Source organism: Carassius carassius, chromosome 49 (assembly GCF_963082965.1).
Source record: "Carassius carassius chromosome 49, fCarCar2.1, whole genome shotgun sequence".
NCBI lineage: Eukaryota > Metazoa > Chordata > Actinopteri > Cypriniformes > Cyprinidae > Carassius > Carassius carassius.
In genome coordinates, this window is record NC_081803.1 from 4,651,881 (window position 1) to 4,664,341 (window position 12,461).

General features: G+C 41.3%; 1 protein-coding gene and 1 pseudogene across 1 annotated transcript in view; both read left to right on the plus strand.

Moving 5' to 3' along the window:
* Positions 1 to 12,461, plus strand: part of LOC132132151 (fish-egg lectin) — a 132,583-nt gene continuing 120,122 nt past the window's right edge. Inside the window, exon 1 of the mRNA XM_059544446.1 lies at positions 1 to 77. The gene's annotated coding sequence lies outside the window, so the exon portion shown is untranslated. The remainder of the gene's footprint in view (positions 78 to 12,461) is intronic.
* On the plus strand, positions 186 to 1,496 carry LOC132132337 (fish-egg lectin-like; annotated as a pseudogene).

A 12,461-nucleotide genomic window follows, 5' to 3' on the forward strand; every position in this document is an offset into this window, starting at 1 on the left:
TACACATACTGAGTGCTAGTGCATCTCATCAGAGAAGAGTGTCCTGTGACTGCTGATTCCTGAACTAACAAGATAAGGTTGTTTGTTTAATTACTTTCGCTGTGACATTGATCCTGTTTTATCCGGGCTTAATTTAAATGAAATAATTCGGGTTATGAACCGATTAAAAGCAACAAACTGTATGTGGAGCAATGAAGGTTTATCAGAGCGTCCTGCTACTCTTCTGCTGCCAGTTACTTCACACTCTGGGTAAATTTTTTTTTTTTTTTAAGTTCATATGTAAAAGTCGCTGTATTTGCAGTCACTGATTATTTTGCAATTATATTGTTTTCACAGCTTCAAACTGTAACGTGGTGAATGGTAACCTGAAGCAGATAGACGCTGGGTCTGGCTCCGTGGTTGGGGTGAACAATAATATTGAGATCTTTATCCTGATTGATAACCTCTTCACAAAAATCAGTGGATCTCTAAAGCACTTCAGTGTTGGTCCTGCTGGTCAGCTGGGGGTTAATACAGCAAACAACATCTTTAAGTTTCAGAGTGGCGGTTTTGTTCAACTTGAAGGTGAAGACTAATTTGAGCAGTCATGAGTTTACATGTTATAAAATAGCCAAAGTCCCAAAGACCTTATTATGGTTCTTATTAAGCCGACTAATCTTAATTGAACCTGTTGACTGTGTTGTAAGGGCTTCTCAAACAGGTGGATGCTAGAGGTGATCAGATCATTGCAGGTGTCAATATGTATGATGGCATATTCTGTTCAGTTTTGGATGCTAACAACAAATGGCCATCCAGTGACATTCCTTGGGTTCAAATTGGTGGAAAGCTGAAGTATTACAGCTGTGGTCCATATAGCTGTTGGGGAGTGAACAGCAATGACCAAATCTTCATCATGAAGGTAATGTCACAATGCTAAATACAAGAGCTCTAGTACACCAGGTTTTTATTTGGTAGATATCATGCAAATGTTTGAGTTTGACAAAACTGGGAAAATCACTGGGGTGAAAGCAGCAGAAACCCTTTTCTTGACGTGACCGTATGATGACTAACTGGATTTGTCTCTTTTGGTCTTGTGCAGGATGTGTCTGTTCAGGGTCCGGCAGCTTTGTGAATATTCCTGGACTTCTGTCCATGATTGAAGTAGCAACTGATGGCAGTGTCTATGGCGTGAACTCTCAAGGGGGCTTATTCCATCGGTAAGCTGACTAGTCATTACAAGTTTTATGAACCAAATGATTAGCTTGTCAAATGCGCATGCGTATATATATAAATGGAAACCAAATTCTTAATTCAAAGACCCATTTGTCTATTGCAGAACTGGTGTCACTCGCTCCAACCCCTCTGGCACAGACTGGATCTCAGTGGTTGCCTGTCCCAATGGTCACCAGCATGTGAGCTTTGACCTGAGAGTGCTGTGGGTCGTGTGCGTTGACGGCTCCATCCGTAAATGCAGTGAAGGCTCTACATCGGGGAACGTCCCTCGTGGGCCTAAATAAGTTTACTTCATAATCTCTCATTGCAGCAACAGGAGCTCAATCATTAACAGAAACCTAAAAGTAGTCAGCCATTAAGAGCTTGATTACTTTTTCTTTCTTGCTATTGAACCAGTAAAGCATTATGGCAGCATCTCTCACATGTTTGTTTTCTGTATCTGGTTTGTTGAGAAGTTTCAAGTGATAGACAACCATGGCAAATATACACTATAAAAACATGTTAATGTAAGATTAGAATTTTAATACATGTTTGTCTATTTATTAACCTAGTGTGTAGCCTGCTTTTTTTTTGTTTTTTTTTTTCCTTTTTTTTTTTTTATAAAAATGTGTCAGATCCCGCTGACACATGAGGGATGTTGGCTTCAGTCACTTTAGCAGGTCCTGTCAAAGATATCAATAGGTTATGGTCGTAACTCCGGTTCTCTGAAACATCAGTGGAGTGGAGAGATCCACCTATGGGAAGGGCATCCGTACCTGACCTCTGCAGAAGCATTCAATTGCACCAAGTCTGGCTAGACAGACAGAAGTGCGCAGCCAATGCCAGGTAAGGCCCCGCCCCTTACCTAGGGGTATAACAATGGCTGCAGCGCTGCTATTCTCTAGTAAGTATATTCGCTTCTCGTGTGGCAAGCTCCCCGATTGCCCAATACACTCACAGTGAGGTTCTGAAAGCCAGAGAAGGACGGTCGCCCCAGAGAGGCGGTGCCTGACACGTCCCATACTCATGAACCTGCAATACTGATGCACAATCGTGACTGCTGTGCATATGCAGCACATGAAAAAATGTTAGCATCACACACATGATAACAAATGTGCATATAAATACACCCAGAAAAGCAATGTAAAAACATGCTTAGTGACAGGGATGTGCATGGCCAGCCGGCCCATTCACTCCTTCATCACTTCCAACGGGGTTGCAGGGAAGGGCTAAGAAGACCCCACCCCTAAAACCGAATGTGCTACCGAGATACTGGTGACATCCAGCCGGTAATAACACAAAAAGGTATGAGGAGAAGCCCAACTGGCAGCGGAACAGATGTCCTTTAGCGACACTCTCCTAAACAAATCCCAAGAGGTGGCAATTCCCCTCGCGGAATGAGCTCTGATGTCCCCTGGTGGCTGCATTCCCTTTGATTCATAAGCCAAAGCTATAGCATTCACAAGCCAATGTGAGAGGCGTTGCTTAGAAATAGGATTCCCTCTATGAGGGGGTGCCCATGAAATAAAGAACTGGTCACTCTTCTGGAAAGCACTGGTCCTGTTCATATATGTCTGTAAAGCACAGACGGGACACAGAGCATTTAGCCTCTCATCCTCCGGTGAGGAAAAAGGTGGAGGGTGAAAAGTGAACGCAGGTAAGCACTTCGGCATGAAGGCCGGATTAGGCTTAAGGGAAACCATATCTCCACTAAGAGAGAATTTAGTGCACGGGGGATGAACCGAAAGTGCATGTAGCTCACTGACACGTTTGGCTGATGCCAAGGCCAAGAGCAAAGAATCAGAATCAGAATCAGAAAGAGCTTTATTGCCAAGTATGCTTGCGCATACAAGGAATTTGTTTTAGTGACATAAGCTTCCAGTACACAGAGACAACAACACACAGACAAAAAAAAAAAATATTACAAAAAAGGAGATTTACAAATTGGCAAATAAATAAGCGTATAAACAATCGTGCTATAAATGATAATGGAATAGGATTGAGTGAGATGCAGGAATGTTCTAGGATGGAGGGGTAACAAATAAATATAAGGATATTGCACATTTTTTGCATTAGCATAAGTTTAAGTGGGAAACATTTAACTGTTCATGAGGTAGATTGCCTGGGGGAAGAAACTATTCTTGTGCCTTGCTGTTCTGGTATTGGCCAGATGGCAAAAGTTCAAAGATGGGGTGACTTGGATGTGAGGGATCCAGAGTGATTTTCTGAGCCCTTTTCCTCACTCTGGATGTGTACAGTACTTGGAGGGTGGGCAGGGGAGCACCAATAATCCTTTCAGCAGTCCGAGCAGTTCTCTGTAGTCTTCTGATATCTGATTTTGTAGCTGAACCAAACCAGAAAGTAATTGAAGTACACAGGACTGACTCAATGACGGCTGAGTAGAACTGTTTCAGCAGCTCCTGTGGCAGGTTAAACTTCCTCAGCTGGCAAAGGAAGTACAACCTTTGTTGGGCTTTTTTCACAATGGAGTCAATGTGATTGTCCCACTTCAGGTCCTGAGAGATGGTGGTTCCCAGGAATCTGAATGACTCCACTGCAGCCACAGTGCTGTTCATGATGGTGAGTGGGGAAAGTGCAGGGGGGTTTCTCCTAAAGTCCACGATCATCTCTACTGTTTTGAGCGTGTTCAGCTCCAGGTTGTTAAGACTTCACCAGACAGCCAGCTGCTCAACCTCTTGTCTGTAAGCAGACTCGTCACCGTCCTGGATGAGGCCGATGACTGTAGTGTCGTCTGCAAACTTCAGGAGCTTGACAGAGGGGTCTTTAGAGGTGCAGTCGTTGGTGTACAGGGAGAAGAGCAGGGGGGAGAGAACACAGCCCTGAGGGGCACCAGTGTTGGTGGAGCAGCTGTTTGACATGAATTTCCCCAGTCTCACTAACTGTTGCCTATCTGTCAGAAAGCTGGTGATCCACTGACAGATAGAGCTAGGAACAGAGAGCTGGGTCAGTTTGGTCTGGAGGGTTGTTGGGATGATGGTGTTGAAAGCCGAACTAAAGTCCACAAACAGGATCCTCACATAAGTCCCTGCTGTCTTGAAGGACAGCAGCTTTAGGGAAATACTTCCAAGAGGTTCAAAAGGATATTGAGACAGAGCCTCCAACACCATGGAGAGGTCCCACTCAGGAACCGTTCTCCTGATGACTGGCAAGCGGCGACGGACACCCTTCATAAATCTGTGGATTAGAGGATGCTGCCCGACTGTTGAGCCCTCAAAGCCCACATGACAGGCCGAAATCGCAGCCAAGTAGACCTTAATTGTGGAAAAAGACCTGCCTTTTTCCAAGAGGTCTTGGAGGAAACACAAAATATCAGGAACTGAGCACTGATAAGATGTGAGATCACGCCCATCACACCACCCTTCGGACACTTGCCACTCACTGCCATACAAGAATCACGTAGAAACGGCCCTGGCATTCTGTATAGTAGCAATCAAACACGGCGAAAGCCCCAGTGCGCTTAGGTTTGTCCTCTCACGGGCCAAGCCCAAAGAGCCACCCTGTCCAGGTGCGGGTGATAAATCTCCCCGTTCGCTTGGGACAATAGGTCCGTGCGGGGGGGGGCGCCACGCCTCGGCATATAACAGAGGGATTATGTCTGCCAGCCATGGTGCTATCAGAATGAGAGACGGGCCCTGTTCTCCCACCCTGGCCAGTGTAGGAATTATCAGGCACAGGGGAGGAAAGGCATACAGCAGCACTCTGGGCCACGGGGGGGCCAGTGCATCTACCCCGAGGGGAGCTTCCGCGTCCTTTAGTGAGAAGAACATAGGACAATGGTAGTTTTCGCGCGAGGCGAATAGATCTACGGTTGCCTGTCCGAATCTCATCCATAACATATCCACTATCTGCGGGTGAAGGCGCCAATCTCCGTAGATTGGGTTTCCCCTTGATCGAAGATCCGCACCTCTGTTTAGAAGGCCCAGAACATGAGTCACGCGTAACGACAGGAAAACCCGTCTGCTCCACACTAAAAGTTGTAAGCTAGAGCGTGAAGTTTCGACGAGCGCACACCGCCCTGACGGTTGATATAAGCCACTGCCATAGTATTGTCGCAGCGTACGAGCACATGATATCCCTGCAGGTGAGGCAGAAAATGATTCAGAGCTTTCCATACGGCCATAAGCTCTAAATAATTTATGTGCGCTGAACGTAGTCTGCTCGGCCACAGATCGTTCACCGTACCGCCCTCCTGGGTGTCGCCCCAGCCTTTTAATAATAAAATCGTAATCGTCCCCAGAGGGGGTTCCCTGTGCGTAAAAGTCTGCGCTCTTCCAGTGGCGCAAGGCTGCCGAGCAGGCGCACGTCACTATTACAGAGCGGCAAAGATCGCGCGTCGGGCTGAAATGTAGTAACAAAACCCATTTCAAGAATGCTCTCATTCTCAGGAGTCCCAGTGGTACAACCTGGATAGATGAAGCCATAAGACCCTGCAGCCTGAGGCATGTGCGATATTGTACTTTTGCCCCCTCTCTGAACTGCGACAGACAGTTCATTAGAGAAAGAACGCGCTCTTGAGAGAGACGCGCTCGCATGGAGACTGAGTTCATCTCCAAACCCAGGAAAATGACATTCTGACTGGGTGTAAAATTGCTCTTGCTCACATTCACTCTGAACCCAAGAGATGTGATGTGCGTGAGCACACGGCAGGTGTCCTGCAACACTTTTTCTTTTGATTCGGCTATGATGAGCCAATCTTCTATGTATGTCAGAATCCTCAGACCTGACATTATCATGGGTGCTAAACCCGCACACAGACAGAAACACCGGGGGCTTAGACTGAGCCCAAACGGCAGAACTGTGAATTCGTAACATGTGCCTTGGTAGGCAAAACGAAAAACTTCCTGTGTGGCGGATAAATGTTTATATGGAAGAAAGCATCTTTCAGGTCGACCGATCCTGGGACAGGAAGAGAGTCCGAAGGGCTCGTGGCCCGTGAACGCGGACTCGATGCCCCCATCAACCAAACATCAGGCAGGCCGCTTACGTTTCGAGTCGATGGGGGTAGGGTTAGATGGTCTTCCAGCCGCGGCCGCGGCGGGAGTCGATTTTCCCCCAGTGCTTAGCAGGCGGTGGGTTATTCTGCTGTGGAGGGGGTTTGTTGCGGGGCCTTTTCTTGCCCTGGTGGAAGTGTCGTCCCATTGCAGGAGTGTTAGGCAAACACGCAGGGGGTCAAGTAGGGCTCGCTGCAGCCTGCGGTGGACATCCAACCCCGCCCACATCCAAGCGTGACGTCAGATACCCCGCCCACATCCAAAGACGTCACATATCCAACCCTGCCCACCCGGATGTGCCATCATAAACCGCGCCTATATCCGTCTACGTCACGTTCTCATTAAATTTCAAACAGGAAGAAGCGTCGAGAAGACTGAACTGAAGAAGTTTGTGATGTTTTTAATCGGTAAAAGAAGGAAATATTGTTTTGCGATCGCCAGAAAGAAGAAGAAGTTGTTGTTATCTGTATTTGCCAGTTGCCCAGAAGAGGAAGAAGTTATCTGCCATGGCTGTAAGTAATGAAAAATTCGGTTTTTAGCCCAAAAGTGTTTGTCACACTCACTGTATGTCTCTGCTTAACGTTAATAGTTAAAATGGTAAAATGTACACATTAAATTATCAATGAATATTTTGTTAGACATGAAGTGAAACGATAGCACACAGGCACGTTATAAGGCTACCAACACTGCTGTGTTTACTTTCATAATGTCTATAATGCTCCTAACTGTATCCTGATAAAATGTATGTGCATTGATTCATCCTTCATGTTTTTTTTTTTATATCCCTGACACATAATACTGATCTCTCTCACACACACACATACACTCACACTTCACCTCTCTCACATACATGTACTCCCCTGGCCCCATGCAAAACACATGGAATATATTTAATGATATACACTGACAACTCTTGCACAATAACTTGTTTGAGCAACCACACAATTCACTATGTCTTACTATGTCTCTGTTCGTGGCAAATCTTTGTATCCTTCTATATACACATAATATTTATCATGTTTTACAGGATCCTACACCTCTGCAGTCCAAACCTGATCCAGAACAGTTCTGCCGTGATGGGGGGGTTTGAATGTCCCTGCTGCAGTTTCACCACTGAAGAGAAGTTATCTTTTACACTTCACCTTCTAGAGAACCACATAAGTCATGCAGTGGACCATGGAGGTATGGTGAGAGCATGTCTTTAGATAATGATTGGTTTTTGTGTTTTTAAATCATATATGCATGTATATGTATGTTCAGTGTTGGGAAGGTTACTTTGGAAATGTAATAGGTTACAGATTACAAGTTACCCTGTTTAAAATGTAATAGTAGTGTAACCTTTTCAATTACTTTATTAAAGTAATGTAACTAATTACTTTTGAGTACTTTTTGATTACTTTTCTAAATTTGTGAAAATTAAAGAATAATAAATAAAAGCATATGCATCAACTTAAATACAGTTATCTAATAAGCATGTGTCGTATTCTGTGTAATAAACTCCTGAAACATTGGTGTTTTTTTTAAACTGCTGTATCTGTACATGATGATAGTTTTCTCAAAATAAGTAAAATGCACATGAAGTGACACAGAGCAGTTCTAGAAATTATGTTTATGTGCTCGTGTACTCCTATATTGAGATGGCAGAGGTTGAAAACACTGCGAGCTTCAGTAGGCCTATGTGTAGTAAATGAAACCATGTCTTTGCCATTAATTTACAGGAGGGGCGGACTGGGAAAAAAATTCAGACTGGAAAATTCAAACTCATACAAACAAATTCATGGACAAACCTATTTTTTGTATGGACCTGACATAAAAAAGGTTTAAATCTTTAATTTGGGGACATGCAAAATAATTAAAAGTTCTCTCCTGAACTGCACCTTCACTTCCATTTTTCTCTTCAGTCTCTTTATTTTGCCCTGTTATCCATCTCTCTCATGACTTTAATACTCAAAATTGAACAAAACTATACTTTACAATACATTACTCTACAATACTACAATATCTTTATAGAAAAATCCTAATACTGTACACGAGTCATGTTTTTCCCTTACAAAAAATTACCATGCTTTTATTAGCCTATATAAAAGTAAAATAACCTTGTTTTTTTTTGCAAATGGATTTGTATTTATTTTTAAATAAATACATTTGTAAAATAATTTTACATTTTTGGTTATCACAGTTTAACAATAGTAACCATTTTCTCTGGATTTATAGTTAAATATTAAAATGTTAATTTTCGTAAGGGTTGTGTTGTTGTCTGTCGTAGCTCCCCCTAAACCTATAAAAAAAAATTGATTTTTTTTTCAGCTAAATTACTGCTGTAACATTACAACAGATAATAATGATGGCCTTTATATAGTATTTTGAGTGATGACTGATGAGCAACGTGCTGCTGCTTGATTAATTAAATAAAAAAACAAATGCAAAAAAGCATCTTTACAGATGAAACTGACCTGAAACCCTGAACAGTAGTTCTGCTTCTCTGCTCCAGCAGTCCACTCTCACTCTCTCTCTCTCTCTCTCTCTCTCTCTCTCTTTCTCTCGCATTGATTACTCTGAGTCTGATCCAAACCGTTTGGCGGAGGCGCGGAGAGCGCGCGAGTCATGACTAACAATTCATGACTTATTAGAGATTTAATTATCAAATGGCGGATTCGCAAATGATCGCTTTAGTACATTCGGCAGGCAACTATACAAAAATGATATTAAATAGTGGGGCAAAATCGGCTGCCAGGCCACCGGGAATTGCCCCGGTTCTCCCGGTGTCCAGTCCGCGCCTGATTTCCACAGACACGCAGAATGTGCAAGTCATATATTGCATTTTTGGGGCTTTATATTCACAGACACTAGTCGATGTCATGTTTTGATTCAAGTGTACTGACCTACTGTTGATTTAGTCATCCAAAATGTGGCATATTCCGTCCGCGTTAGGCATTCCGGTTTTTATGACTGGATTCTACGAACCAGACTGTATTTCCGCATCCCGGAAATTATTAGGGTGGTATGTCTCAGAATAGTCAGTGCAATTTGGGAAAGAAATCAGTTAAATCTGTATGTGGATGTGTGTAAATATTCAAATGTAATCCCCTTTGTAATCGTAAAAAATTTCATAAGTAACTGTAATTTAATTACTCATTTTTTCTTAGTAACTGTAACTAATTACAGTTACAATAATTTTGTAATTAAATTACGTAACGGCGTTACATGTAACTAGTTACTCCCCAACACTGTGTATGTTGTATAATCTAAATATGTATGTGAATCTCAAAGAACAACAAGATGAACTGTAGTTTCTTGGGAACCACTAAAGTGATGAGAATATTGTTGTTATTTATCTATGTGTGTTTTGTAACTTGCTGTGTACACTCTACACTTTTGTTAATTTTTTTTTCTACAGGTTACTTCATCTTAAAATGAATGGCCCGTGGAAGATCATTATAACCAAGGTACGAGAATGCAATCATCAGTTTTTTTTTTCAGTCCTTGTTCTGTAGTTTTATGTATAAAAAAAAAAAATAATTATACATTTAAATATTTGATAGAATATTCCAACCCAGAGAGAGGGACTGGATTGTGGTCTGTTCATGCTGATGGTAAGCAGTGAATTACAGATTCTGAGCAGTTATGGGGATGGCAGAAGTTTAGTTTAGTTTACATGCAGTATTTAGATGAATACGGTCTAGTGTTATCTGTACGTTACAGTAAATTGGTGTCAGTTGATTTCAATATTTGAATTTTCTCAATGGTATTTGTTGTCTGTTTCAGTATGCACTCTATATGGCCCTGGACTGGACATTTGACTTTAGCCAGGTGATGACCTCAAATTTTCTTTTGGAAGGTTTTCCTTTTTTATTTATTTATTTTTTCCAGAAGTTTTTTCAAATGCATTCTCAGTTTTTTATTTTGGGTTTTATCTGTTAGGATGACATCCCTCAGCTCCGAAGGTGGTGGTGTAGTTTGCTCTTGCAAAACATGTCCCATCCAAGGTACACACAACTGGTTAATGAAATGAAATTGATTCTTCTGCATTCAAACTACCCAGACACACTAAATGTTTCCTCCTAGAATGTTAGGCACTGCAGTAGCAAAACTTTGGAGAGGCCACAATGTTGAATGTTTAGAAATGTGTTGAATGCTTTGAGTGGTTGGAAATACTAAAAAGATGCTCTACAAATGGTCCATTTACCTAACCTTTGAGTCTGTCTTTAGGTTGTCAGAGTCCACCATCACCAAACAGCCAGCTAGTACGGAAACTGTGATGGGTCAAGATGACAGTGATGAGGTAAAAACATTTTTTTTTTTTGTGAAAATAATTATAGTAATTTTAGATTTACCCCACAAACACAGTTTATTTTGTACTTTCAACAGAAGATCGAAGAGGAACTGAAGAGGAAGTTCATAAGGGACATTGGTGTAGCATGGTGCTGGGTTCAGAGCCACTGTGAGCTGTTCCATGGAGAGGTGACAGAGCCTGAATTTCTCCAGATGGACGAAGAAAAACAGTCTAATATAATCAAAGACTACCTGAAAAGAGAGACTGAGAAAGCAAGGGATGCCTGTGTGTTTGTCTTTGACAATCGCGAGGATATGGAAACGTTCTTATTAAAATGTGTTGATGAACAGGGGCTGAAAGTCAATAAAATGTTTCTGGGAGTTATTTAATTTATAATAATTTATTTACTCTACATTGTTGAATATTATTGTTTTGTGAAATAAATATAACAATACCCAAGGGATGTCTTTTTATTGATCTTTATGCATCCGTAGGACGTGGACACATTTTTATATATATTTGTGTTGATGGAAAAAGGCCCAAAAGTCAATGCCATGTTACTTACATAATCTATCAAAGCAACCAATGACTTAAGCCTATGTATGTGTAGCTTAGTCTATATAGAGAACCGTCAATCCTATCATGCAAATGTAGTTGCTCTTTTTTGCGAGGTGATACATTTTTTTTTTCCATGCTATAAAAAATATTAGTGTGTAGATCATAATTGTTCTTGTATATAATTAAAAGGAAAACAAAAATACTTAAAACCAAATGAAGTATATAAATTTGCCAATTTCAGCAACATTTTTTTTTTATTTAAAATGAAAGAAATTTGAAAAATAAACACATTTAAAAAAAAAGCAAAGAGGGGAGGATTCCAGTTATTGCATAACACCCATATTTATCCTTAAAATAGTGATATGATCACTAACATTCCTACCTTATAAGTGAAACATATTTTTAGAGAATTAGATAAATAAAAATGCCTTAAACAAAATTGTCTACTTAACTTTCATATTGTCTAAGGTATGTTACAATCGATCATAAAATATGTGAATTTGTCATTTACATAATCGAACAGCGGAAGGTATAAATATTATATTAATTTACCTAAGTATAATCAACCAATGCAGGCGTTTTACCGGCTGTTTGGATGAATTTACTTCCATACATTAGAGATGTGGCCTAGGTTTAATTTGTACTATTTAAATTTATTTAATACAAGTTATTTAACCTGTATTAGTAAAACGAAAGATAACATTATTTAATTTGATCCCCGAAACAATATACTTCCGATAAAATTGATTCAATTTTGTTTACGTCTTAAAATTGTACTTTGACAAAATGTTAATAAAAAAAAAAAAAAAAAAAAAAAAACATACTTCCGCCATTTTTGCACATGCGCACAACACATGAGTTGTCACCTGGCATCACCCGATGACGTATTTTTACGTATGGCATAGGCGTGGCGTCTGACGTCACACTTGGATGTGGGCGGGGTTGGATGTCCACCGCAAGCTGCAGCGAGACGCTCCTCCAGGGGGTGCCTGGCGTGGGGCTGCCTTCCTAGGAAGGCATAACTTGAAGGCCTCGTCCTCAATGCGACGGCGGGGCTGAAGAGAGCCCGACCAGGCTTCACCGACGCGCACGCGATGCGCCGCTTCTCGCTGTCAGGAAGGCCTGTAGCTTCCTGGCTTAAAAATGTTGAACTCTTTCACTGATGACTCATAATGAGCTTTATTAAAGATCCGTCACTGTAGATTTGCAGTGATCATCGTTAAATGCCATAAGACATCACGAATCACCGTAAGAGCTTTACATGAAAACAAACAAAACATAATATAAATAAACCATGAAACAAACATACATCAAATCACATACAAACTAATACCCATTATTACATTACATAAAACAAGAAATCCAAAACAATACAGATAAGTAAATTTTACCTTATTCTCCACTTAAACCAGGAGCTAAATCCTTGA